Source organism: Salmo salar, chromosome 08, assembly GCF_965601325.2.
Source record: "Salmo salar chromosome 08, fSalSal1, whole genome shotgun sequence".
In the NCBI taxonomy this organism is placed as follows: domain Eukaryota; kingdom Metazoa; phylum Chordata; class Actinopteri; order Salmoniformes; family Salmonidae; genus Salmo; species Salmo salar.
Genome location: NC_138298.1, coordinates 4,365,017 through 4,386,300, shown reverse-complemented (window position 1 = coordinate 4,386,300; position 21,284 = coordinate 4,365,017). Strand labels below are relative to the sequence as shown.

The 21,284-nt window shown below is 44.4% G+C and overlaps 38 non-coding genes and 3 pseudogenes across 38 annotated transcripts; all 41 read left to right on the top strand.

Moving 5' to 3' along the window:
* Positions 1-134: 134 nt before the first annotated feature.
* LOC145886789 (5S ribosomal RNA) lies at positions 135-253 on the top strand. The gene has a single exon (XR_014398375.1). It is a non-coding gene; the product is annotated as a 5S ribosomal RNA (ribosomal RNA).
* A 139-nt stretch (positions 254-392) lies between these two features.
* LOC145883400 (5S ribosomal RNA) lies at positions 393-511 on the top strand. Its single transcript, XR_014394975.1, has one exon. It is a non-coding gene; the product is annotated as a 5S ribosomal RNA (ribosomal RNA).
* A 139-nt stretch (positions 512-650) lies between these two features.
* On the top strand, positions 651-769 carry LOC145883398 (5S ribosomal RNA). The gene has a single exon (XR_014394973.1). It is a non-coding gene; the product is annotated as a 5S ribosomal RNA (ribosomal RNA).
* A 409-nt stretch (positions 770-1,178) lies between these two features.
* LOC145886862 (5S ribosomal RNA) lies at positions 1,179-1,297 on the top strand. Its single transcript, XR_014398449.1, has one exon. It is a non-coding gene; the product is annotated as a 5S ribosomal RNA (ribosomal RNA).
* Positions 1,298-1,436: 139 nt separating this feature from the next.
* Positions 1,437-1,555, top strand: LOC145883397 (5S ribosomal RNA). The gene has a single exon (XR_014394972.1). It is a non-coding gene; the product is annotated as a 5S ribosomal RNA (ribosomal RNA).
* Positions 1,556-1,694: 139 nt separating this feature from the next.
* Positions 1,695-1,813, top strand: LOC145883396 (5S ribosomal RNA). The gene has a single exon (XR_014394971.1). It is a non-coding gene; the product is annotated as a 5S ribosomal RNA (ribosomal RNA).
* A 139-nt stretch (positions 1,814-1,952) lies between these two features.
* On the top strand, positions 1,953-2,071 carry LOC145883395 (5S ribosomal RNA). Its single transcript, XR_014394970.1, has one exon. It is a non-coding gene; the product is annotated as a 5S ribosomal RNA (ribosomal RNA).
* Positions 2,072-5,012: 2,941 nt separating this feature from the next.
* LOC145887660 (5S ribosomal RNA) lies at positions 5,013-5,131 on the top strand. Its single transcript, XR_014399251.1, has one exon. It is a non-coding gene; the product is annotated as a 5S ribosomal RNA (ribosomal RNA).
* Positions 5,132-5,270: 139 nt separating this feature from the next.
* Positions 5,271-5,389, top strand: LOC145883394 (5S ribosomal RNA). The gene has a single exon (XR_014394969.1). It is a non-coding gene; the product is annotated as a 5S ribosomal RNA (ribosomal RNA).
* A 139-nt stretch (positions 5,390-5,528) lies between these two features.
* Positions 5,529-5,647, top strand: LOC145883393 (5S ribosomal RNA). Its single transcript, XR_014394968.1, has one exon. It is a non-coding gene; the product is annotated as a 5S ribosomal RNA (ribosomal RNA).
* Positions 5,648-6,055: 408 nt separating this feature from the next.
* Positions 6,056-6,174, top strand: LOC145852678 (uncharacterized; annotated as a pseudogene).
* A 409-nt stretch (positions 6,175-6,583) lies between these two features.
* Positions 6,584-6,702, top strand: LOC145886042 (5S ribosomal RNA). The gene has a single exon (XR_014397626.1). It is a non-coding gene; the product is annotated as a 5S ribosomal RNA (ribosomal RNA).
* Positions 6,703-7,111: 409 nt separating this feature from the next.
* On the top strand, positions 7,112-7,230 carry LOC145882704 (5S ribosomal RNA). The gene has a single exon (XR_014394272.1). It is a non-coding gene; the product is annotated as a 5S ribosomal RNA (ribosomal RNA).
* A 409-nt stretch (positions 7,231-7,639) lies between these two features.
* Positions 7,640-7,758, top strand: LOC145882703 (5S ribosomal RNA). Its single transcript, XR_014394271.1, has one exon. It is a non-coding gene; the product is annotated as a 5S ribosomal RNA (ribosomal RNA).
* Positions 7,759-7,897: 139 nt separating this feature from the next.
* Positions 7,898-8,016, top strand: LOC145883392 (5S ribosomal RNA). Its single transcript, XR_014394967.1, has one exon. It is a non-coding gene; the product is annotated as a 5S ribosomal RNA (ribosomal RNA).
* Positions 8,017-8,155: 139 nt separating this feature from the next.
* LOC145883391 (5S ribosomal RNA) lies at positions 8,156-8,274 on the top strand. The gene has a single exon (XR_014394966.1). It is a non-coding gene; the product is annotated as a 5S ribosomal RNA (ribosomal RNA).
* A 408-nt stretch (positions 8,275-8,682) lies between these two features.
* On the top strand, positions 8,683-8,801 carry LOC145852677 (uncharacterized; annotated as a pseudogene).
* A 409-nt stretch (positions 8,802-9,210) lies between these two features.
* Positions 9,211-9,329, top strand: LOC145886041 (5S ribosomal RNA). The gene has a single exon (XR_014397625.1). It is a non-coding gene; the product is annotated as a 5S ribosomal RNA (ribosomal RNA).
* A 409-nt stretch (positions 9,330-9,738) lies between these two features.
* LOC145882702 (5S ribosomal RNA) lies at positions 9,739-9,857 on the top strand. The gene has a single exon (XR_014394270.1). It is a non-coding gene; the product is annotated as a 5S ribosomal RNA (ribosomal RNA).
* Positions 9,858-10,266: 409 nt separating this feature from the next.
* LOC145882701 (5S ribosomal RNA) lies at positions 10,267-10,385 on the top strand. The gene has a single exon (XR_014394269.1). It is a non-coding gene; the product is annotated as a 5S ribosomal RNA (ribosomal RNA).
* A 139-nt stretch (positions 10,386-10,524) lies between these two features.
* LOC145883390 (5S ribosomal RNA) lies at positions 10,525-10,643 on the top strand. Its single transcript, XR_014394965.1, has one exon. It is a non-coding gene; the product is annotated as a 5S ribosomal RNA (ribosomal RNA).
* Positions 10,644-10,782: 139 nt separating this feature from the next.
* LOC145883389 (5S ribosomal RNA) lies at positions 10,783-10,901 on the top strand. The gene has a single exon (XR_014394964.1). It is a non-coding gene; the product is annotated as a 5S ribosomal RNA (ribosomal RNA).
* A 2,941-nt stretch (positions 10,902-13,842) lies between these two features.
* On the top strand, positions 13,843-13,961 carry LOC145886040 (5S ribosomal RNA). The gene has a single exon (XR_014397624.1). It is a non-coding gene; the product is annotated as a 5S ribosomal RNA (ribosomal RNA).
* A 409-nt stretch (positions 13,962-14,370) lies between these two features.
* LOC145886861 (5S ribosomal RNA) lies at positions 14,371-14,489 on the top strand. Its single transcript, XR_014398448.1, has one exon. It is a non-coding gene; the product is annotated as a 5S ribosomal RNA (ribosomal RNA).
* A 140-nt stretch (positions 14,490-14,629) lies between these two features.
* On the top strand, positions 14,630-14,748 carry LOC145886788 (5S ribosomal RNA). Its single transcript, XR_014398374.1, has one exon. It is a non-coding gene; the product is annotated as a 5S ribosomal RNA (ribosomal RNA).
* Positions 14,749-15,157: 409 nt separating this feature from the next.
* LOC145887659 (5S ribosomal RNA) lies at positions 15,158-15,276 on the top strand. The gene has a single exon (XR_014399250.1). It is a non-coding gene; the product is annotated as a 5S ribosomal RNA (ribosomal RNA).
* Positions 15,277-15,415: 139 nt separating this feature from the next.
* LOC145883387 (5S ribosomal RNA) lies at positions 15,416-15,534 on the top strand. The gene has a single exon (XR_014394962.1). It is a non-coding gene; the product is annotated as a 5S ribosomal RNA (ribosomal RNA).
* Positions 15,535-15,673: 139 nt separating this feature from the next.
* Positions 15,674-15,792, top strand: LOC145883386 (5S ribosomal RNA). Its single transcript, XR_014394961.1, has one exon. It is a non-coding gene; the product is annotated as a 5S ribosomal RNA (ribosomal RNA).
* A 408-nt stretch (positions 15,793-16,200) lies between these two features.
* Positions 16,201-16,319, top strand: LOC145852676 (uncharacterized; annotated as a pseudogene).
* Positions 16,320-16,728: 409 nt separating this feature from the next.
* Positions 16,729-16,847, top strand: LOC145886039 (5S ribosomal RNA). Its single transcript, XR_014397623.1, has one exon. It is a non-coding gene; the product is annotated as a 5S ribosomal RNA (ribosomal RNA).
* A 409-nt stretch (positions 16,848-17,256) lies between these two features.
* Positions 17,257-17,375, top strand: LOC145882700 (5S ribosomal RNA). The gene has a single exon (XR_014394268.1). It is a non-coding gene; the product is annotated as a 5S ribosomal RNA (ribosomal RNA).
* A 409-nt stretch (positions 17,376-17,784) lies between these two features.
* Positions 17,785-17,903, top strand: LOC145882698 (5S ribosomal RNA). The gene has a single exon (XR_014394266.1). It is a non-coding gene; the product is annotated as a 5S ribosomal RNA (ribosomal RNA).
* Positions 17,904-18,042: 139 nt separating this feature from the next.
* LOC145883385 (5S ribosomal RNA) lies at positions 18,043-18,161 on the top strand. Its single transcript, XR_014394960.1, has one exon. It is a non-coding gene; the product is annotated as a 5S ribosomal RNA (ribosomal RNA).
* Positions 18,162-18,300: 139 nt separating this feature from the next.
* On the top strand, positions 18,301-18,419 carry LOC145883384 (5S ribosomal RNA). The gene has a single exon (XR_014394959.1). It is a non-coding gene; the product is annotated as a 5S ribosomal RNA (ribosomal RNA).
* Positions 18,420-18,826: 407 nt separating this feature from the next.
* Positions 18,827-18,945, top strand: LOC145852549 (5S ribosomal RNA). Its single transcript, XR_014374405.1, has one exon. It is a non-coding gene; the product is annotated as a 5S ribosomal RNA (ribosomal RNA).
* A 409-nt stretch (positions 18,946-19,354) lies between these two features.
* LOC145883151 (5S ribosomal RNA) lies at positions 19,355-19,473 on the top strand. Its single transcript, XR_014394724.1, has one exon. It is a non-coding gene; the product is annotated as a 5S ribosomal RNA (ribosomal RNA).
* Positions 19,474-19,612: 139 nt separating this feature from the next.
* On the top strand, positions 19,613-19,731 carry LOC145856894 (5S ribosomal RNA). Its single transcript, XR_014377785.1, has one exon. It is a non-coding gene; the product is annotated as a 5S ribosomal RNA (ribosomal RNA).
* A 139-nt stretch (positions 19,732-19,870) lies between these two features.
* Positions 19,871-19,989, top strand: LOC145856893 (5S ribosomal RNA). The gene has a single exon (XR_014377784.1). It is a non-coding gene; the product is annotated as a 5S ribosomal RNA (ribosomal RNA).
* A 139-nt stretch (positions 19,990-20,128) lies between these two features.
* On the top strand, positions 20,129-20,247 carry LOC145856892 (5S ribosomal RNA). The gene has a single exon (XR_014377783.1). It is a non-coding gene; the product is annotated as a 5S ribosomal RNA (ribosomal RNA).
* Positions 20,248-20,386: 139 nt separating this feature from the next.
* LOC145883383 (5S ribosomal RNA) lies at positions 20,387-20,505 on the top strand. Its single transcript, XR_014394958.1, has one exon. It is a non-coding gene; the product is annotated as a 5S ribosomal RNA (ribosomal RNA).
* Positions 20,506-20,912: 407 nt separating this feature from the next.
* Positions 20,913-21,031, top strand: LOC145852548 (5S ribosomal RNA). Its single transcript, XR_014374404.1, has one exon. It is a non-coding gene; the product is annotated as a 5S ribosomal RNA (ribosomal RNA).
* The last annotated feature ends 253 nt before the right edge of the window (positions 21,032-21,284 follow it).

The following is a 21,284-nucleotide window of genomic DNA, read 5'->3' as shown; positions in this document are numbered from 1 at the left end:
CCACGAGGGTGTGCTCTTGCACTATTTCATCAGCAACACTGCCTTGTAGTAAGCATTTAATGATGAATTGACTAAATGTCTGTTTTATCAGACTCAAATTTGACTATATATGTTGTAGCAAGAGATTGATTCTTGCTTACGGCCATATCAGCCTGGGTACGCCCGATCTCGTCTGATCTTGGAAGCTAAGCAGGGTCGGGCCTGGTTAGTACTTGGATGGGAGACCGCCTGGGAATACCAGGTGCTGTAAGCATTTTGTCCACGAGGGTGTGCTCTTGCACTATTTCATCAGCAACACTGCCTTGTAGTAAGCATTTAATGATGAATTGACTAAATTTCTGTTTTATCAGACTCACTTTGACTATATATGTTGTAGCAAGAGATTGATTATCGCTTACGGCCATATCAGCCTGGGTACGCCCGATCTCGTCTGATCTCGGAAGCTAAGCAGGGTCGGGCCTGGTTAGTACTTGGATGGGAGACCGCCTGGGAATACCAGGTGCTGTAAGCATTTTGTCCACGAGGGTGTGCTCTTGCACTATTTCATCAGCAACACTGCCTTGTAGTAAGCATTTAATGATGAATTGACTAAATGTCTGTTTTATCAGACTCACTTTGACTATATATGTTGTAGCAAGAGATTGATTCTCGCTTACGGCCATATCAGCCTGGGTACGCCCGATCTCGTCTGATCTCGGAAGCTAAGCAGGGTCGGGCCTGGTTAGTACTTGGATGGGAGACCGCCTGGGAATACCAGGTGCTGTAAGCATTTTGTCCACGAGGGTGTGCTCTTGCACTATTTCATCAGCAACACTGCCTTGTAGTAAGCATTTAATGATGAATTGACAAAATGCAGCTTCCTGCCTTTTTAATAGGATCAAATTTCCTTGTGTTTTCAATTAGCATCTGCCTTGTATTTATAAGACAAACAAGAATATTGTTGCTGAATGCAGCTTGTGTGTGCTTTATGCTCCTTTGGCCTGTTCAAATGATGAAAGGAAATGAAGTTTGTATTTTATCCAACTACCTGTGCTAAAAAGTGATGGGAACAGTGTTTGTAATTTCTTCTACTTTTTCAGTGACACAAAGTTCAAGCTGCTTATCTAATTGGTGAAAATGCAATGTCTGTTTATCACACTCACTTTGACTATATATGTTGTAGCAAGAGATTGTTTATCGCTTACGGCCATACCAGCCTGGGTACGCCCGATCTCGTCTGATCTAGGAAGCTAAGCAGGGTCGGGCCTGGTTAGTACTTGGATGGGAGACCGCCTGGGAATACCAGGTGCTGTAAGCATTTTGTCCACGAGGGTGTGCTCTTGCACTATTTCATCAGCAACACTGCCTTGTAGTAAGCGTTTAATGATGAATTGACTAAATGTCTGTTTTATCAGACTCACTTTGACTATATATGTTGTAGCAAGAGATTGATTCTCGCTTACGGCCATATCAGCCTGGGTACGCCCGATCTCGTCTGATCTCGGAAGCTAAGCAGGGTCGGGCCTGGTTAGTACTTGGATGGGAGACCGCCTGGGAATACCAGGTGCTGTAAGCATTTTGTCCACGAGGGTGTGCTCTTGCACTATTTCATCAGCAACACTGCCTTGTAGTAAGCATTTAATGATGAATTGACTAAATGTCTGTTTTATCAGACTCACTTTGACTATATATGTTGTAGCAAGAGATTGATTCTCGCTTACGGCCATATCAGCCTGGGTACGCCCGATCTCGTCTGATCTCGGAAGCTAAGCAGGGTCGGGCCTGGTTAGTACTTGGATGGGAGACCGCCTGGGAATACCAGGTGCTGTAAGCATTTTGTCCACGAGGGTGTGCTCTTGCACTATTTCATCAGCAACACTGCCTTGTAGTAAGCATTTAATGATGAATTGACTAAATGTCTGTTTTATCAGACTCACTTTGACTATATATGTTGTAGCAAGAGAGTGATTCTCGCTTACGGCCATATCAGCCTGGGTACGCCCGATCTCGTCTGATCTCGGAAGCTAAGCAGGGTCGGGCCTGGTTAGTACTTGGATGGGAGACCGCCTGGGAATACCAGGTGCTGTAAGCATTTTGTCCACGAGGGTGTGCTCTTGCACTATTTCATCAGCAACACTGCCTTGTAGTAAGCATTTAATGATGAATTGACAAAATGCAGCTTCCTGCCTTTTTAATAGGATCAAATTTCCTTGTGTTTTCAATTAGCATCTGCCTTGTATTTATAAGACAAACAAGAATATTGTTGCTGAATGCAGCTTGTGTGTGCTTTATGCTCCTTTGCCCTGTTCAAATGATGAAAGGAAATAAAGTTTGTATTTTATCCAACTACCTGTGCTAAAAAGTGATGGGAACAGTGTTTGTAATTTCTTCTACTTTTTCAGTGACACAAAGTTCAAGCTGCTTATCTAATTGGTGAAAATGCAATGTCTGTTTATCACACTCACTTTGACTATATATGTTGTAGCAGAGATTGTTTCTCGCTTACGGCCATACCAGCCTGGGTACGCCCGATCTTGTCTGATCTAGGAAGCTCTACATCTCTACATTTTCCTCTTCTGTCTCTGCTGCTAAAGCCACCTTCTACCACTCTAAACTCCAAGCATCTGCCTCTAACCCTAGGAAGCTCTTTGCTACCTTCTCCTCCCTCCTTAATCCTCCTCCCCCTCCCCCCCCCCCCCCTCCTCCCTCTCTGCGGATGACTTCGTCAACCATTTTGAAAAGAAGGTTGACGACATCCGATCCTCGTTTGCTAAGTCAAACGACACTGCTGGTCCTGCTCACACTGCCCTACCCTGTGCTTTGACCTCTTTCTCCCCTCTCTCTCCAGATGAACTCTCGCGTCTTGTGACGGCCGGCCGCCCAACAACCTGCCCACTTGACCCTATCCCCTCCTCTCTTCTCCAGACCATTTCCGGAGACCTTCTCCCCTACCTCACCTCGCTCATCAACGCATCCTTGACCGCTGGCTACGTCCCTTCCGTCTTCAAGAGAGCGAGAGTTGCACCCCTTCTGAAAAAACCTACACTCGATCCCTCCGATGTCAACAACTACAGGCCAGTATCCCTTCTTTCCTTTCTCTCCAAAACTCTTGAACGCGCCGTGCTTGGCCAGCTCTCTTGCTATCTCTCTCAGAATGACCTTCTTGATCCTAATCAGTCAGGTTTCAAGACTGGGCATTCAACTGAGACTGCTCTTCTCTGTGTCACGGAGGCTCTCCGCACTGCTAAAGCTAACTCTCTCTCCTCTGCTCTCATCCTTCTAGACCTATCTGCTGCCTTCGATACCGTGAACCATCAGATCCTCCTCTCCACCCTCTCCGAGCTGGGCATCTCCGGCACCGCGCACGCTTGGATTGCGTCCTACCTGACAGGTCGCTCCTACCAGGTGGCGTGGCGAGAATCTGTCTCCGCACCACGTGCTCTCACCACTGGTGTCCCCCAGGGCTCTGTTCTTGGCCCACTCCTATTCTCGCTATACACCAAGTCACTTGGCTCTGTCATATCCTCACATGGTCTCTCATATCATTGCTATGCAGACGACACACAATTAATCTTCTCCTTTCCCCCTTCTGACAACCAGGTGGCGAATCGCATCTCTGCATGTCTGGCAGACATATCAGTGTGGATGACGGATCACCACCTCAAGCTGAACCTCGGCAAGACGGAGCTGCTCTTCCTCCCGGGGAAGGACTGCCCGTTCCATGATCTCGCCATCACGGTTGACAACTCCCTTGTGTCCTCCTCCCAGAGTGCTAAGAGCCTTGGCGTGACCCTGGACAACACCCTGTCGTTCTCCACCAACATCAAGGCGGTGACCCGATCCTGTAGGTTCATGCTCTACAACATTCGCAGAGTACGACCCTGCCTCACACAGGAAGCGGCGCAGGTCCTAATCCAGGCACTTGTCATCTCCCGTCTGGATTACTGCAACTCGCTGTTGGCTGGGCTCCCTGCCTGTGCCATTAAACCCCTACAACTCATCCAGAACGCCGCAGCCCGTCTGGTGTTCAACCTTCCCAAGTTCTCTCACGTCACCCCGCTCCTCCGCTCTCTCCACTGGCTTCCAGTCGAAGCTCGCATCCGCTACAAGACCATGGTGCTTGCCTACGGAGCTGTGAGGGGAACGGCACCTCCGTACCTTCAGGCTCTGATCAGGCCCTACACCCAAACAAGGGCACTCCGTTCATCCACCTCTGGCCTGCTCGCCTCCCTACCTCTGAGGAAGCACAGTTCCCGCTCAGCCCAGTCAAAACTGTTCGCTGCTCTGGCACCCCAATGGTGGAACAAGCTCCCTCACGACGCCAGGACAGCGGAGTCAATCACCACCTTCCGGAGACACCTGAAACCCCACCTCTTCAAGGAATACCTGGGATAGGATAAAGTAATCCTTCTAACCCCCCCCTTAAAAGATTTAGATGCACTATTGTAAAGTGGTTGTTCCACTGGATATTATAGGTGAATGCACCAATTTGTAAGTCGCTCTGGATAAGAGCGTCTGCTAAATGACTAAAATGTAAAAAAAATGTAAAATGTAAGCTAAGCAGGGTCGGGCCTGGTTAGTACTTGGATGGGATACCGCCTGGGAATACCAGGTGCTGTAAGCATTTTGTCCACGAGGGTGTGCTCTTGCACTATTTCATCAGCAACACTGCCTTGTAGTAAGCATTTAATGATGAATTGACAAAATGCAGCTTCCTGCCTTTTTAATAGGATCAAATTTCCTTGTGTTTTCAATTAGCATCTGCCTTGTATTTATAAGACAAACAAGAATATTGTTGCTGAATGCAGCTTGTGTGTGCTTTATGCTCCTTTGCCCTGTTCAAATGATGAAAGGAAATAAAGTTTGTATTTTATCCAACTACCTGTGCTAAAAAGTGATGGGAACAGTGTTTGTAATTTCTTCTACTTTTTCAGTGACACAAAGTTCAAGCTGCTTATCTAATTGGTGAAAATGCAATGTCTGTTTATCACACTCACTTTGACTATATATGTTGTAGCAAGAGATTGTTTCTCGCTTACGGCCATACCAGCCTGGGTACGCCCGATCTCGTTTGATCTAGGAAGCTAAGCAGGGTCGGGCCTGGTTAGTACTTGGATGGGAGACCGCCTGGGAATACCAGGTGCTGTAAGCATTTTGTCCACGAGGGTGTGCTCTTGCACTATTTCATCAGCAACACTGCCTTGTAGTAAGCGTTTAATGATGAATTGACTAAATGTCTGTTTTATCAGACTCACTTTGACTATATATGTTGTAGCAAGAGATTGATTCTCGCTTACGGCCATATCAGCCTGGGTACGCCCGATCTCGTCTGATCTCGGAAGCTAAGCAGGGTCGGGCCTGGTTAGTACTTGGATGGGAGACCGCCTGGGAATACCAGGTGCTGTAAGCATTTTGTCCACGAGGGTGTGCTCTTGCACTATTTCATCAGCAACACTGCCTTGTAGTAAGCATTTAATGATGAATTGACTAAATGTCTGTTTTATCAGACTCACTTTGACTATATATGTTGTAGCAAGAGAGTGATTCTCGCTTACGGCCATATCAGCCTGGGTACGCCCGATCTCGTCTGATCTCGGAAGCTAAGCAGGGTCGGGCCTGGTTAGTACTTGGATGGGAGACCGCCTGGGAATACCAGGTGCTGTAAGCATTTTGTCCACGAGGGTGTGCTCTTGCACTATTTCATCAGCAACACTGCCTTGTAGTAAGCATTTAATGATGAATTGACAAAATGCAGCTTCCTGCCTTTTTAATAGGATCAAATTTCCTTGTGTTTTCAATTAGCATCTGCCTTGTATTTATAAGACAAACAAGAATATTGTTGCTGAATGCAGCTTGTGTGTGCTTTATGCTCCTTTGCCCTGTTCAAATGATGAAAGGAAATAAAGTTTGTATTTTATCCAACTACCTGTGCTAAAAAGTGATGGGAACAGTGTTTGTAATTTCTTCTACTTTTTCAGTGACACAAAGTTCAAGCTGCTTATCTAATTGGTGAAAATGCAATGTCTGTTTATCACACTCACTTTGACTATATATGTTGTAGCAGAGATTGTTTCTCGCTTACGGCCATACCAGCCTGGGTACGCCCGATCTTGTCTGATCTAGGAAGCTAAGCAGGGTCGGGCCTGGTTAGTACTTGGATGGGATACCGCCTGGGAATACCAGGTGCTGTAAGCATTTTGTCCACGAGGGTGTGCTCTTGCACTATTTCATCAGCAACACTGCCTTGTAGTAAGCATTTAATGATGAATTGACAAAATGCAGCTTCCTGCCTTTTTAATAGGATCAAATTTCCTTGTGTTTTCAATTAGCATCTGCCTTGTATTTATAAGACAAACAAGAATATTGTTGCTGAATGCAGCTTGTGTGTGCTTTATGCTCCTTTGCCCTGTTCAAATGATGAAAGGAAATAAAGTTTGTATTTTATCCAACTACCTGTGCTAAAAAGTGATGGGAACAGTGTTTGTAATTTCTTCTACTTTTTCAGTGACACAAAGTTCAAGCTGCTTATCTAATTGGTGAAAATGCAATGTCTGTTTATCACACTCACTTTGACTATATATGTTGTAGCAAGAGATTGTTTCTCGCTTACGGCCATACCAGCCTGGGTACGCCCAATCTCGTCTGATCTCGGAAGCTAAGCAGGGTCGGGCCTGGTTAGTACTTGGATGGGAGACCGCCTGGGAATACCAGGTGCTGTAAGCATTTTGTCCACGAGGGTGTGCTCTTGCACTATTTCATCAGCAACACTGCCTTGTAGTAAGCATTTAATGATGAATTGACAAAATGCAGCTTCCTGCCTTTTTAATAGGATCAAATTTCCTTGTGTTTTCAATTAGCATCTGCCTTGTATTTATAAGACAAACAAGAATATTGTTGCTGAATGCAGCTTGTGTGTGCTTTATGCTCCTTTGCCCTGTTCAAATGATGAAAGGAAATAAAGTTTGTATTTTATCCAACTACCTGTGCTAAAAAGTGATGGGAACAGTGTTTGTAATTTCTTCTACTTTTTCAGTGACACAAAGTTCAAGCTGCTTATCTAATTGGTGAAAATGCAATGTCTGTTTATCACACTCACTTTGACTATATATGTTGTAGCAAGAGATTGTTTCTCGCTTACGGCCATACCAGCCTGGGTACGCCCAATCTCGTCTGATCTTGGAAGCTAAGCAGGGTCGGGCCTGGTTAGTACTTGGATGGGAGACCGCCTGGGAATACCAGGTGCTGTAAGCATTTTGTCCACGAGGGTGTGCTCTTGCACTATTTCATCAGCAACACTGCCTTGTAGTAAGCATTTAATGATGAATTGACAAAATGCAGCTTCCTGCCTTTTTAATAGGATCAAATTTCCTTGTGTTTTCAATTAGCATCTGCCTTGTATTTATAAGACAAACAAGAATATTGTTGCTGAATGCAGCTTGTGTGTGCTTTATGCTCCTTTGCCCTGTTCAAATGATGAAAGGAAATAAAGTTTGTATTTTATCCAACTACCTGTGCTAAAAAGTGATGGGAACAGTGTTTGTAATTTCTTCTACTTTTTCAGTGACACAAAGTTCAAGCTGCTTATCTAATTGGTGAAAATGCAATGTCTGTTTATCACACTCACTTTGACTATATATGTTGTAGCAAGAGATTGTTTCTCGCTTACGGCCATACCAGCCTGGGTACGCCCAATCTCGTCTGATCTTGGAAGCTAAGCAGGGTCGGGCCTGGTTAGTACTTGGATGGGAGACCGCCTGGGAATACCAGGTGCTGTAAGCATTTTGTCCACGAGGGTGTGCTCTTGCACTATTTCATCAGCAACACTGCCTTGTAGTAAGCGTTTAATGATGAATTGACTAAATGTCTGTTTTATCAGACTCACTTTGACTATATATGTTGTAGCAAGAGATTGATTCTCGCTTACGGCCATATCAGCCTGGGTACGCCCGATCTCGTCTGATCTCGGAAGCTAAGCAGGGTCGGGCCTGGTTAGTACTTGGATGGGAGACCGCCTGGGAATACCAGGTGCTGTAAGCATTTTGTCCACGAGGGTGTGCTCTTGCACTATTTCATCAGCAACACTGCCTTGTAGTAAGCATTTAATGATGAATTGACTAAATGTCTGTTTTATCAGACTCACTTTGACTATATATGTTGTAGCAAGAGAGTGATTCTCGCTTACGGCCATATCAGCCTGGGTACGCCCGATCTCGTCTGATCTCGGAAGCTAAGCAGGGTCGGGCCTGGTTAGTACTTGGATGGGAGACCGCCTGGGAATACCAGGTGCTGTAAGCATTTTGTCCACGAGGGTGTGCTCTTGCACTATTTCATCAGCAACACTGCCTTGTAGTAAGCATTTAATGATGAATTGACAAAATGCAGCTTCCTGCCTTTTTAATAGGATCAAATTTCCTTGTGTTTTCAATTAGCATCTGCCTTGTATTTATAAGACAAACAAGAATATTGTTGCTGAATGCAGCTTGTGTGTGCTTTATGCTCCTTTGCCCTGTTCAAATGATGAAAGGAAATAAAGTTTGTATTTTATCCAACTACCTGTGCTAAAAAGTGATGGGAACAGTGTTTGTAATTTCTTCTACTTTTTCAGTGACACAAAGTTCAAGCTGCTTATCTAATTGGTGAAAATGCAATGTCTGTTTATCACACTCACTTTGACTATATATGTTGTAGCAGAGATTGTTTCTCGCTTACGGCCATACCAGCCTGGGTACGCCCGATCTTGTCTGATCTAGGAAGCTAAGCAGGGTCGGGCCTGGTTAGTACTTGGATGGGATACCGCCTGGGAATACCAGGTGCTGTAAGCATTTTGTCCACGAGGGTGTGCTCTTGCACTATTTCATCAGCAACACTGCCTTGTAGTAAGCATTTAATGATGAATTGACAAAATGCAGCTTCCTGCCTTTTTAATAGGATCAAATTTCCTTGTGTTTTCAATTAGCATCTGCCTTGTATTTATAAGACAAACAAGAATATTGTTGCTGAATGCAGCTTGTGTGTGCTTTATGCTCCTTTGCCCTGTTCAAATGATGAAAGGAAATAAAGTTTGTATTTTATCCAACTACCTGTGCTAAAAAGTGATGGGAACAGTGTTTGTAATTTCTTCTACTTTTTCAGTGACACAAAGTTCAAGCTGCTTATCTAATTGGTGAAAATGCAATGTCTGTTTATCACACTCACTTTGACTATATATGTTGTAGCAAGAGATTGTTTCTCGCTTACGGCCATACCAGCCTGGGTACGCCCAATCTCGTCTGATCTCGGAAGCTAAGCAGGGTCGGGCCTGGTTAGTACTTGGATGGGAGACCGCCTGGGAATACCAGGTGCTGTAAGCATTTTGTCCACGAGGGTGTGCTCTTGCACTATTTCATCAGCAACACTGCCTTGTAGTAAGCATTTAATGATGAATTGACAAAATGCAGCTTCCTGCCTTTTTAATAGGATCAAATTTCCTTGTGTTTTCAATTAGCATCTGCCTTGTATTTATAAGACAAACAAGAATATTGTTGCTGAATGCAGCTTGTGTGTGCTTTATGCTCCTTTGCCCTGTTCAAATGATGAAAGGAAATAAAGTTTGTATTTTATCCAACTACCTGTGCTAAAAAGTGATGGGAACAGTGTTTGTAATTTCTTCTACTTTTTCAGTGACACAAAGTTCAAGCTGCTTATCTAATTGGTGAAAATGCAATGTCTGTTTATCACACTCACTTTGACTATATATGTTGTAGCAAGAGATTGTTTCTCGCTTACGGCCATACCAGCCTGGGTACGCCCAATCTCGTCTGATCTTGGAAGCTAAGCAGGGTCGGGCCTGGTTAGTACTTGGATGGGAGACCGCCTGGGAATACCAGGTGCTGTAAGCATTTTGTCCACGAGGGTGTGCTCTTGCACTATTTCATCAGCAACACTGCCTTGTAGTAAGCATTTAATGATGAATTGACAAAATGCAGCTTCCTGCCTTTTTAATAGGATCAAATTTCCTTGTGTTTTCAATTAGCATCTGCCTTGTATTTATAAGACAAACAAGAATATTGTTGCTGAATGCAGCTTGTGTGTGCTTTATGCTCCTTTGCCCTGTTCAAATGATGAAAGGAAATAAAGTTTGTATTTTATCCAACTACCTGTGCTAAAAAGTGATGGGAACAGTGTTTGTAATTTCTTCTACTTTTTCAGTGACACAAAGTTCAAGCTGCTTATCTAATTGGTGAAAATGCAATGTCTGTTTATCACACTCACTTTGACTATATATGTTGTAGCAAGAGATTGTTTCTCGCTTACGGCCATACCAGCCTGGGTACGCCCAATCTCGTCTGATCTTGGAAGCTAAGCAGGGTCGGGCCTGGTTAGTACTTGGATGGGAGACCGCCTGGGAATACCAGGTGCTGTAAGCATTTTGTCCACGAGGGTGTGCTCTTGCACTATTTCATCAGCAACACTGCCTTGTAGTAAGCGTTTAATGATGAATTGACTAAATGTCTGTTTTATCAGACTCACTTTGACTATATATGTTGTAGCAAGAGATTGATTCTCGCTTACGGCCATATCAGCCTGGGTACGCCCGATCTCGTCTGATCTCGGAAGCTAAGCAGGGTCGGGCCTGGTTAGTACTTGGATGGGAGACCGCCTGGGAATACCAGGTGCTGTAAGCATTTTGTCCACGAGGGTGTGCTCTTGCACTATTTCATCAGCAACACTGCCTTGTAGTAAGCATTTAATGATGAATTGACTAAATGTCTGTTTTATCAGACTCACTTTGACTATATATGTTGTAGCAAGAGAGTGATTCTCGCTTACGGCCATATCAGCCTGGGTACGCCCGATCTCGTCTGATCTCGGAAGCTAAGCAGGGTCGGGCCTGGTTAGTACTTGGATGGGAGACCGCCTGGGAATACCAGGTGCTGTAAGCATTTTGTCCACGAGGGTGTGCTCTTGCACTATTTCATCAGCAACACTGCCTTGTAGTAAGCATTTAATGATGAATTGACAAAATGCAGCTTCCTGCCTTTTTAATAGGATCAAATTTCCTTGTGTTTTCAATTAGCATCTGCCTTGTATTTATAAGACAAACAAGAATATTGTTGCTGAATGCAGCTTGTGTGTGCTTTATGCTCCTTTGCCCTGTTCAAATGATGAAAGGAAATAAAGTTTGTATTTTATCCAACTACCTGTGCTAAAAAGTGATGGGAACAGTGTTTGTAATTTCTTCTACTTTTTCAGTGACACAAAGTTCAAGCTGCTTATCTAATTGGTGAAAATGCAATGTCTGTTTATCACACTCACTTTGACTATATATGTTGTAGCAGAGATTGTTTCTCGCTTACGGCCATACCAGCCTGGGTACGCCCGATCTTGTCTGATCTAGGAAGCTCTACATCTCTACATTTTCCTCTTCTGTCTCTGCTGCTAAAGCCACCTTCTACCACTCTAAACTCCAAGCATCTGCCTCTAACCCTAGGAAGCTCTTTGCTACCTTCTCCTCCCTCCTTAATCCTCCTCCCCCCTCCCCCCCCCCCCCTCCTCCCTCTCTGCGGATGACTTCGTCAACCATTTTGAAAAGAAGGTTGACGACATCCGATCCTCGTTTGCTAAGTCAAACGACACTGCTGGTCCTGCTCACACTGCCCTACCCTGTGCTTTGACCTCTTTCTCCCCTCTCTCTCCAGATGAACTCTCGCGTCTTGTGACGGCCGGCCGCCCAACAACCTGCCCACTTGACCCTATCCCCTCCTCTCTTCTCCAGACCATTTCCGGAGACCTTCTCCCCTACCTCACCTCGCTCATCAACGCATCCTTGACCGCTGGCTACGTCCCTTCCGTCTTCAAGAGAGCGAGAGTTGCACCCCTTCTGAAAAAACCTACACTCGATCCCTCCGATGTCAACAACTACAGGCCAGTATCCCTTCTTTCCTTTCTCTCCAAAACTCTTGAACGCGCCGTGCTTGGCCAGCTCTCTTGCTATCTCTCTCAGAATGACCTTCTTGATCCTAATCAGTCAGGTTTCAAGACTGGGCATTCAACTGAGACTGCTCTTCTCTGTGTCACGGAGGCTCTCCGCACTGCTAAAGCTAACTCTCTCTCCTCTGCTCTCATCCTTCTAGACCTATCTGCTGCCTTCGATACCGTGAACCATCAGATCCTCCTCTCCACCCTCTCCGAGCTGGGCATCTCCGGCACCGCGCACGCTTGGATTGCGTCCTACCTGACAGGTCGCTCCTACCAGGTGGCGTGGCGAGAATCTGTCTCCGCACCACGTGCTCTCACCACTGGTGTCCCCCAGGGCTCTGTTCTTGGCCCACTCCTATTCTCGCTATACACCAAGTCACTTGGCTCTGTCATATCCTCACATGGTCTCTCATATCATTGCTATGCAGACGACACACAATTAATCTTCTCCTTTCCCCCTTCTGACAACCAGGTGGCGAATCGCATCTCTGCATGTCTGGCAGACATATCAGTGTGGATGACGGATCACCACCTCAAGCTGAACCTCGGCAAGACGGAGCTGCTCTTCCTCCCGGGGAAGGACTGCCCGTTCCATGATCTCGCCATCACGGTTGACAACTCCCTTGTGTCCTCCTCCCAGAGTGCTAAGAGCCTTGGCGTGACCCTGGACAACACCCTGTCGTTCTCCACCAACATCAAGGCGGTGACCCGATCCTGTAGGTTCATGCTCTACAACATTCGCAGAGTACGACCCTGCCTCACACAGGAAGCGGCGCAGGTCCTAATCCAGGCACTTGTCATCTCCCGTCTGGATTACTGCAACTCGCTGTTGGCTGGGCTCCCTGCCTGTGCCATTAAACCCCTACAACTCATCCAGAACGCCGCAGCCCGTCTGGTGTTCAACCTTCCCAAGTTCTCTCACGTCACCCCGCTCCTCCGCTCTCTCCACTGGCTTCCAGTCGAAGCTCGCATCCGCTACAAGACCATGGTGCTTGCCTACGGAGCTGTGAGGGGAACGGCACCTCCGTACCTTCAGGCTCTGATCAGGCCCTACACCCAAACAAGGGCACTCCGTTCATCCACCTCTGGCCTGCTCGCCTCCCTACCTCTGAGGAAGCACAGTTCCCGCTCAGCCCAGTCAAAACTGTTCGCTGCTCTGGCACCCCAATGGTGGAACAAGCTCCCTCACGACGCCAGGACAGCGGAGTCAATCACCACCTTCCGGAGACACCTGAAACCCCACCTCTTCAAGGAATACCTGGGATAGGATAAAGTAATCCTTCTAACCCCCCCCTTAAAAGATTTAGATGCACTATTGTAAAGTGGTTGTTCCACTGGATATTATAGGTGAATGCACCAATTTGTAAGTCGCTCTGGATAAGAGCGTCTGCTAAATGACTAAAATGTAAAAAAAATGTAAAATGTAAGCTAAGCAGGGTCGGGCCTGGTTAGTACTTGGATGGGATACCGCCTGGGAATACCAGGTGCTGTAAGCATTTTGTCCACGAGGGTGTGCTCTTGCACTATTTCATCAGCAACACTGCCTTGTAGTAAGCATTTAATGATGAATTGACAAAATGCAGCTTCCTGCCTTTTTAATAGGATCAAATTTCCTTGTGTTTTCAATTAGCATCTGCCTTGTATTTATAAGACAAACAAGAATATTGTTGCTGAATGCAGCTTGTGTGTGCTTTATGCTCCTTTGCCCTGTTCAAATGATGAAAGGAAATAAAGTTTGTATTTTATCCAACTACCTGTGCTAAAAAGTGATGGGAACAGTGTTTGTAATTTCTTCTACTTTTTCAGTGACACAAAGTTCAAGCTGCTTATCTAATTGGTGAAAATGCAATGTCTGTTTATCACACTCACTTTGACTATATATGTTGTAGCAAGAGATTGTTTCTCGCTTACGGCCATACCAGCCTGGGTACGCCCAATCTCGTCTGATCTCGGAAGCTAAGCAGGGTCGGGCCTGGTTAGTACTTGGATGGGAGACCGCCTGGGAATACCAGGTGCTGTAAGCATTTTGTCCACGAGGGTGTGCTCTTGCACTATTTCATCAGCAACACTGCCTTGTAGTAAGCATTTAATGATGAATTGACAAAATGCAGCTTCCTGCCTTTTTAATAGGATCAAATTTCCTTGTGTTTTCAATTAGCATCTGCCTTGTATTTATAAGACAAACAAGAATATTGTTGCTGAATGCAGCTTGTGTGTGCTTTATGCTCCTTTGGCCTGTTCAAATGATGAAAGGAAATAAAGTTTGTATTTTATCCAACTACCTGTGCTAAAAAGTGATGGGAACAGTGTTTGTAATTTCTTCTACTTTTTCAGTGACACAAAGTTCAAGCTGCTTATCTAATTGGTGAAAATGCAATGTCTGTTTATCACACTCACTTTGACTATATATGTTGTAGCAAGAGATTGTTTCTCGCTTACGGCCATACCAGCCTGGGTACGCCCGATCTCGTCTGATCTAGGAAGCTAAGCAGGGTCGGGCCTGGTTAGTACTTGGATGGGAGACCGCCTGGGAATACCAGGTGCTGTAAGCATTTTGTCCACGAGGGTGTGCTCTTGCACTATTTCATCAGCAACACTGCCTTGTAGTAAGCATTTAATGATGAATTGACTAAATGTCTGTTTTATCAGACTCAAATTTGACTATATATGTTGTAGCAAGAGATTGATTCTTGCTTACGGCCATATCAGCCTGGGTACGCCCGATCTCGTCTGATCTTGGAAGCTAAGCAGGGTCGGGCCTGGTTAGTACTTGGATGGGAGACCGCCTGGGAATACCAGGTGCTGTAAGCATTTTGTCCACGAGGGTGTGCTCTTGCACTATTTCATCAGCAACACTGCCTTGTAGTAAGCATTTAATGATGAATTGACAAAATGCAGCTTCCTGCCTTTTTAATAGGATCAAATTTCCTTGTGTTTTCAATTAGCATCTGCCTTGTATTTATAAGACAAACAAGAATATTGTTGCTGAATGCAGCTTGTGTGTGCTTTATGCTCCTTTGCCCTGTTCAAATGATGAAAGGAAATAAAGTTTGTATTTTATCCAACTACCTGTGCTAAAAAGTGATGGGAACAGTGTTTGTAATTTCTTCTACTTTTTCAGTGACACAAAGTTCAAGCTGCTTATCTAATTGGTGAAAATGCAATGTCTGTTTATCACACTCACTTTGACTATATATGTTGTAGCAAGAGATTGTTTCTCGCTTACGGCCATACCAGCCTGGGTACGCCCGATCTCGTTTGATCTAGGAAGCTAAGCAGGGTCGGGCCTGGTTAGTACTTGGATGGGAGACCGCCTGGGAATACCAGGTGCTGTAAGCATTTTGTCCACGAGGGTGTGCTCTTGCACTATTTCATCAGCAACACTGCCTTGTAGTAAGCGTTTAATGATGAATTGACTAAATGTCTGTTTTATCAGACTCACTTTGACTATATATGTTGTAGCAAGAGATTGATTCTCGCTTACGGCCATATCAGCCTGGGTACGCCCGATCTCGTCTGATCTCGGAAGCTAAGCAGGGTCGGGCCTGGTTAGTACTTGGATGGGAGACCGCCTGGGAATACCAGGTGCTGTAAGCATTTTGTCCACGAGGGTGTGCTCTTGCACTATTTCATCAGCAACACTGCCTTGTAGTAAGCATTTAATGATGAATTGACTAAATGTCTGTTTTATCAGACTCACTTTGACTATATATGTTGTAGCAAGAGAGTGATTCTCGCTTACGGCCATATCAGCCTGGGTACGCCCGATCTCGTCTGATCTCGGAAGCTAAGCAGGGTCGGGCCTGGTTAGTACTTGGATGGGAGACCGCCTGGGAATACCAGGTGCTGTAAGCATTTTGTCCACGAGGGTGTGCTCTTGCACTATTTCATCAGCAACACTGCCTTGTAGTAAGCATTTAATGATGAATTGACAAAATGCAGCTTCCTGCCTTTTTAATAGGATCAAATTTCCTTGTGTTTTCAATTAGCATCTGCCTTGTATTTATAAGACAAACAAGAATATTGTTGCTGAATGCAGCTTGTGTGTGCTTTATGCTCCTTTGCCCTGTTCAAATGATGAAAGGAAATAAAGTTTGTATTTTATCCAACTACCTGTGCTAAAAAGTGATGGGAACAGTGTTTGTAATTTCTTCTACTTTTTCAGTGACACAAAGTTCAAGCTGCTTATCTAATTGGTGAAAATGCAATGTCTGTTTATCACACTCACTTTGACTATATATGTTGTAGCAGAGATTGTTTCTCGCTTACGGCCATACCAGCCTGGGTACGCCCGATCTTGTCTGATCTAGGAAGCTAAGCAGGGTCGGGCCTGGTTAGTACTTGGATGGGATACCGCCTGGGAATACCAGGTGCTGTAAGCATTTTGTCCACGAGGGTGTGCTCTTGCACTATTTCATCAGCAACACTGCCTTGTAGTAAGCATTTAATGATGAATTGACAAAATGCAGCTTCCTGCCTTTTTAATAGGATCAAATTTCCTTGTGTTTTCAATTAGCATCTGCCTTGTATTTATAAGACAAACAAGAATATTGTTGCTGAATGCAGCTTGTGTGTGCTTTATGCTCCTTTGCCCTGTTCAAATGATGAAAGGAAATAAAGTTTGTATTTTATCCAACTACCTGTGCTAAAAAGTGATGGGAACAGTGTTTGTAATTTCTTCTACTTTTTCAGTGACACAAAGTTCAAGCTGCTTATCTAATTGGTGAAAATGCAATGTCTGTTTATCACACTCACTTTGACTATATATGTTGTAGCAAGAGATTGTTTCTCGCTTACGGCCATACCAGCCTGGGTACGCCCAATCTCGTCTGATCTCGGAAGCTAAGCAGGGTCGGGCCTGGTTAGTACTTGGATGGGAGACCGCCTGGGAATACCAGGTGCTGTAAGCATTTTGTCCACGAGGGTGTGCTCTTGCACTATTTCATCAGCAACACTGCCTTGTAGTAAGCATTTAATGATGAATTGACAAAATGCAGCTTCCTGCCTTTTTAATAGGATCAAATTTCCTTGTGTTTTCAATTAGCATCTGCCTTGTATTTATAAGACAAACAAGAATATTGTTGCTGAATGCAGCTTGTGTGTGCTTTATGCTCCTTTGCCCTGTTCAAATGATGAAAGGAAATAAAGTTTGTATTTTATCCAACTACCTGTGCTAAAAAGTGATGGGAACAGTGTTTGTAATTTCTTCTACTTTTTCAGTGACACAAAGTTCAAGCTGCTTATCTAATTGGTGAAAATGCAATGTCTGTTTATCACACTCACTTTGACTATATATGTTGTAGCAAGAGATTGTTTCTCGCTTACGGCCATACCAGCCTGGGTACGCCCAATCTCGTCTGATCTTGGAAGCTAAGCAGGGTCGGGCCTGGTTAGTACTTGGATGGGAGACCGCCTGGGAATACCAGGTGCTGTAAGCATTTTGTCCACGAGGGTGTGCTCTTGCACTATTTCATCAGCAACACTGCCTTGTAGTAAGCATTTAATGATGAATTGACAAAATGCAGCTTCCTGCCTTTTTAATAGGATCAAATTTCCTTGTGTTTTCAATTAGCATCTGCCTTGTATTTATAAGACAAACAAGAATATTGTTGCTGAATGCAGCTTGTGTGTGCTTTATGCTCCTTTGCCCTGTTCAAATGATGAAAGGAAATAAAGTTTGTATTTTATCCAACTACCTGTGCTAAAAAGTGATGGGAACAGTGTTTGTAATTTCTTCTACTTTTTCAGTGACACAAAGTTCAAGCTGCTTATCTAATTGGTGAAAATGCAATGTCTGTTTATCACACTCACTTTGACTATATATGTTGTAGCAAGAGATTGTTTCTCGCTTACGGCCATACCAGCCTGGGTACGCCCAATCTCGTCTGATCTTGGAAGCTAAGCAGGGTCGGGCCTGGTTAGTACTTGGATGGGAGACCGCCTGGGAATACCAGGTGCTGTAAGCATTTTGTCCACGAGGGTGTGCTCTTGCACTATTTCATCAGCAACACTGCCTTGTAGTAAGCATTTAATGATGAATTGACTAAATGTCTGTTTTATCAGACTCACTTTGACTATATATGTTGTAGCAAGAGATTGATTCTCGCTTACGGCCATATCAGCCTGGGTACGCCCGATCTCGTCTGATCTCGGAAGCTAAGCAGGGTCGGGCCTGGTTAGTACTTGGATGGGAGACCGCCTGGGAATACCAGGTGCTGTAAGCATTTTGTCCACGAGGGTGTGCTCTTGCACTATTTCATCAGCAACACTGCCTTGTAGTAAGCATTTAATGATGAATTGACTAAATGTCTGTTTTATCAGACTCACTTTGACTATATATGTTGTAGCAAGAGATTGATTCTCGCTTACGGCCATATCAGCCTGGGTACGCCCGATCTCGTCTGATCTCGGAAGCTAAGCAGGGTCGGGCCTGGTTAGTACTTGGATGGGAGACCGCCTGGGAATACCAGGTGCTGTAAGCATTTTGTCCACGAGGGTGTGCTCTTGCACTTATTCATCAGCAACACTGCCTTGTAGTAAGCATAATGATGAATTGACAAAATGCAGCTTCCTGCCTTTTTAATAGGATCAAATTTCCTTGTGTTTTCAATTAGCATCTGCCTTGTATTTATAAGACAAACAAGAATATTGTTGCTAAATGCAGCTTGTGTGTGCTTTATGCTCCTTTGCCCTGTTCAAATGATGAAAGGAAATAAAGTTTGTATTTTATCCAACTACCTGTGCTAAAAAGTGATGGGAACAGTGTTTGTAATTTCTTCTACTTTTTCAGTGACACAAAGTTCAAGCTGCTTATCTAATTGGTGAAAATGCAATGTCTGTTTATCACACTCACTTTGACTATATATGTTGTAGCAAGAGATTGTTTCTCGCTTACGGCCATACCAGCCTGGGTACGCCCGATCTCGTCTGATCTAGGAAGCTAAGCAGGGTCTGGCCTGGTTAGTACTTGGATGGGAGACCGCCTGGGAATACCAGGTGCTGTAAGCATTTTGTCCACGAGGGTGTGCTCTTGCACTATTTCATCAGCAACACTGCCTTGTAGTAAGCATTTAATGATGAATTGACAAAATGCAGCTTCCTGCCTTTTTAATAGGATCAAATTTCCTTGTGTTTTCAATTAGCATCTGCCTTGTATTTATAAGACAAACAAGAATATTGTTGCTGAATGCAGCTTGTGTGTGCTTTATGCTCCTTTGCCCTGTTCAAATGATGAAAGGAAATAAAGTTTGTATTTTATCCAACTACCTGTGCTAAAAAGTGATGGGAACAGTGTTTGTAATTTCTTCTACTTTTTCAGTGACACAAAGTTCAAGCTGCTTATCTAATTGGTGAAAATGCAATGTCTGTTTATCACACTCACTTTGACTATATATGTTGTAGCAAGAGATTGTTTCTCACTTACGGCCATACCAGCCTGGGTACGCCCGATCTCGTCTGATCTCGGAAGCTAAGCAGGGTCGGGCCTGGTTAGTACTTGGATGGGAGACCGCCTGGGAATACCAGGTGCTGTAAGCATTTTGTCCACGAGGGTGTGCTCTTGCACTATTTCATCAGCAACACTGCCTTGTATTAAGCATTTAATGATGAATTGACTAAATTTCTGTTTTATCAGACTCACTTTGACTATATATGTTGTAGCAAGAGATTGTTTCTCGCTTACGGCCATACCAGCCTGGGTACGCCCGATCTCGTCTGATCTCGGAAGCTAAGCAGGGTCGGGCCTGGTTAGTACTTGGATGGGAGACCGCCTGGGAATACCAGGTGCTGTAAGCATTTTGTCCACGAGGGTGTGCTCTTGCACTATTTCATCAGCAACACTGCCTTGTATTAAGCATTTAATGATGAATTGACTAAATTTCTGTTTTATCAGACTCACTTTGACTATATATGTTGTAGCAAGAGATTGTTTCTCGCTTACGGCCATACCAGCCTGGGTACGCCCGATCTCGTCTGATCTCGGAAGCTAAGCAGGGTCGGGCCTGGTTAGTACTTGGATGGGAGACCGCCTGGGAATACCAGGTGCTGTAAGCATTTTGTCCACGAGGGTGTGCTCTTGCACTATTTCATCAGCAACACTGCCTTGTATTAAGCATTTAATGATGAATTGACTAAATGTCTGTTTTATCAGACTCACTTTGACTATATATGTTGTAGCAAGAGATTGTTTCTCGCTTACGGCCATACCAGCCTGGGTACGCCCGATCTCGTCTGATCTCGGAAGCTAAGCAGGGTCGGGCCTGGTTAGTACTTGGATGGGAGACCGCCTGGGAATACCAGGTGCTGTAAGCATTTTGTCCACGAGGGTGTGCTCTTGCACTATTTCATCAGCAACACTGCCTTGTAGTAAGCATTTAATGATGAATTGACTAAATGTCTGTTTTATCAGACTCACTTTGACTATATATGTTGTAGCAAGAGATTGATTCTCGCTTACGGCCATATCAGCCTGGGTACGCCCGATCTCGTCTGATCTCGGAAGCTAAGCAGGGTCGGGCCTGGTTAGTACTTGGATGGGAGACCGCCTGGGAATACCAGGTGCTGTAAGCATTTTGTCCACGAGGGTGTGCTCTTGCACTTATTCATCAGCAACACTGCCTTGTAGTAAGCATAATGATGAATTGACAAAATGCAGCTTCCTGCCTTTTTAATAGGATCAAATTTCCTTGTGTTTTCAATTAGCATCTGCCTTGTATTTATAAGACAAACAAGAATATTGTTGCTAAATGCAGCTTGTGTGTGCTTTATGCTCCTTTGCCCTGTTCAAATGATGAAAGGAAATAAAGTTTGTATTTTATCCAACTACCTGTGCTAAAAAGTGATGGGAACAGTGTTTGTAATTTCTTCTACTTTTTCAGTGACACAAAGTTCAAGCTGCTTATCTAATTGGTGAAAATGCAATGTCTGTTTATCACACTCACTTTGACTATATATGTTGTAGCAAGAGATTGTTTCTCGCTTACGGCCATACCAGCCTGGGTACGCCCGATCTCGTCTGATCTAGGAAGCTAAGCAGGGTCTGGCCTGGTTAGTACTTGGATGGGAGACCGCCTGGGAATACCAGGTGCTGTAAGCATTTTGTCCACGAGGGTGTGCTCTTGCACTATTTCATCAGCAACACTGCCTTGTAGTAAGCATTTAATGATGAATTGACAAAATGCAGCTTCCTGCCTTTTTAATAGGATCAAATTTCCTTGTGTTTTCAATTAGCATCTGCCTTGTATTTATAAGACAAACAAGAATATTGTTGCTGAATGCAGCTTGTGTGTGCTTTATGCTCCTTTGCCCTGTTCAAATGATGAAAGGAAATAAAGTTTGTATTTTATCCA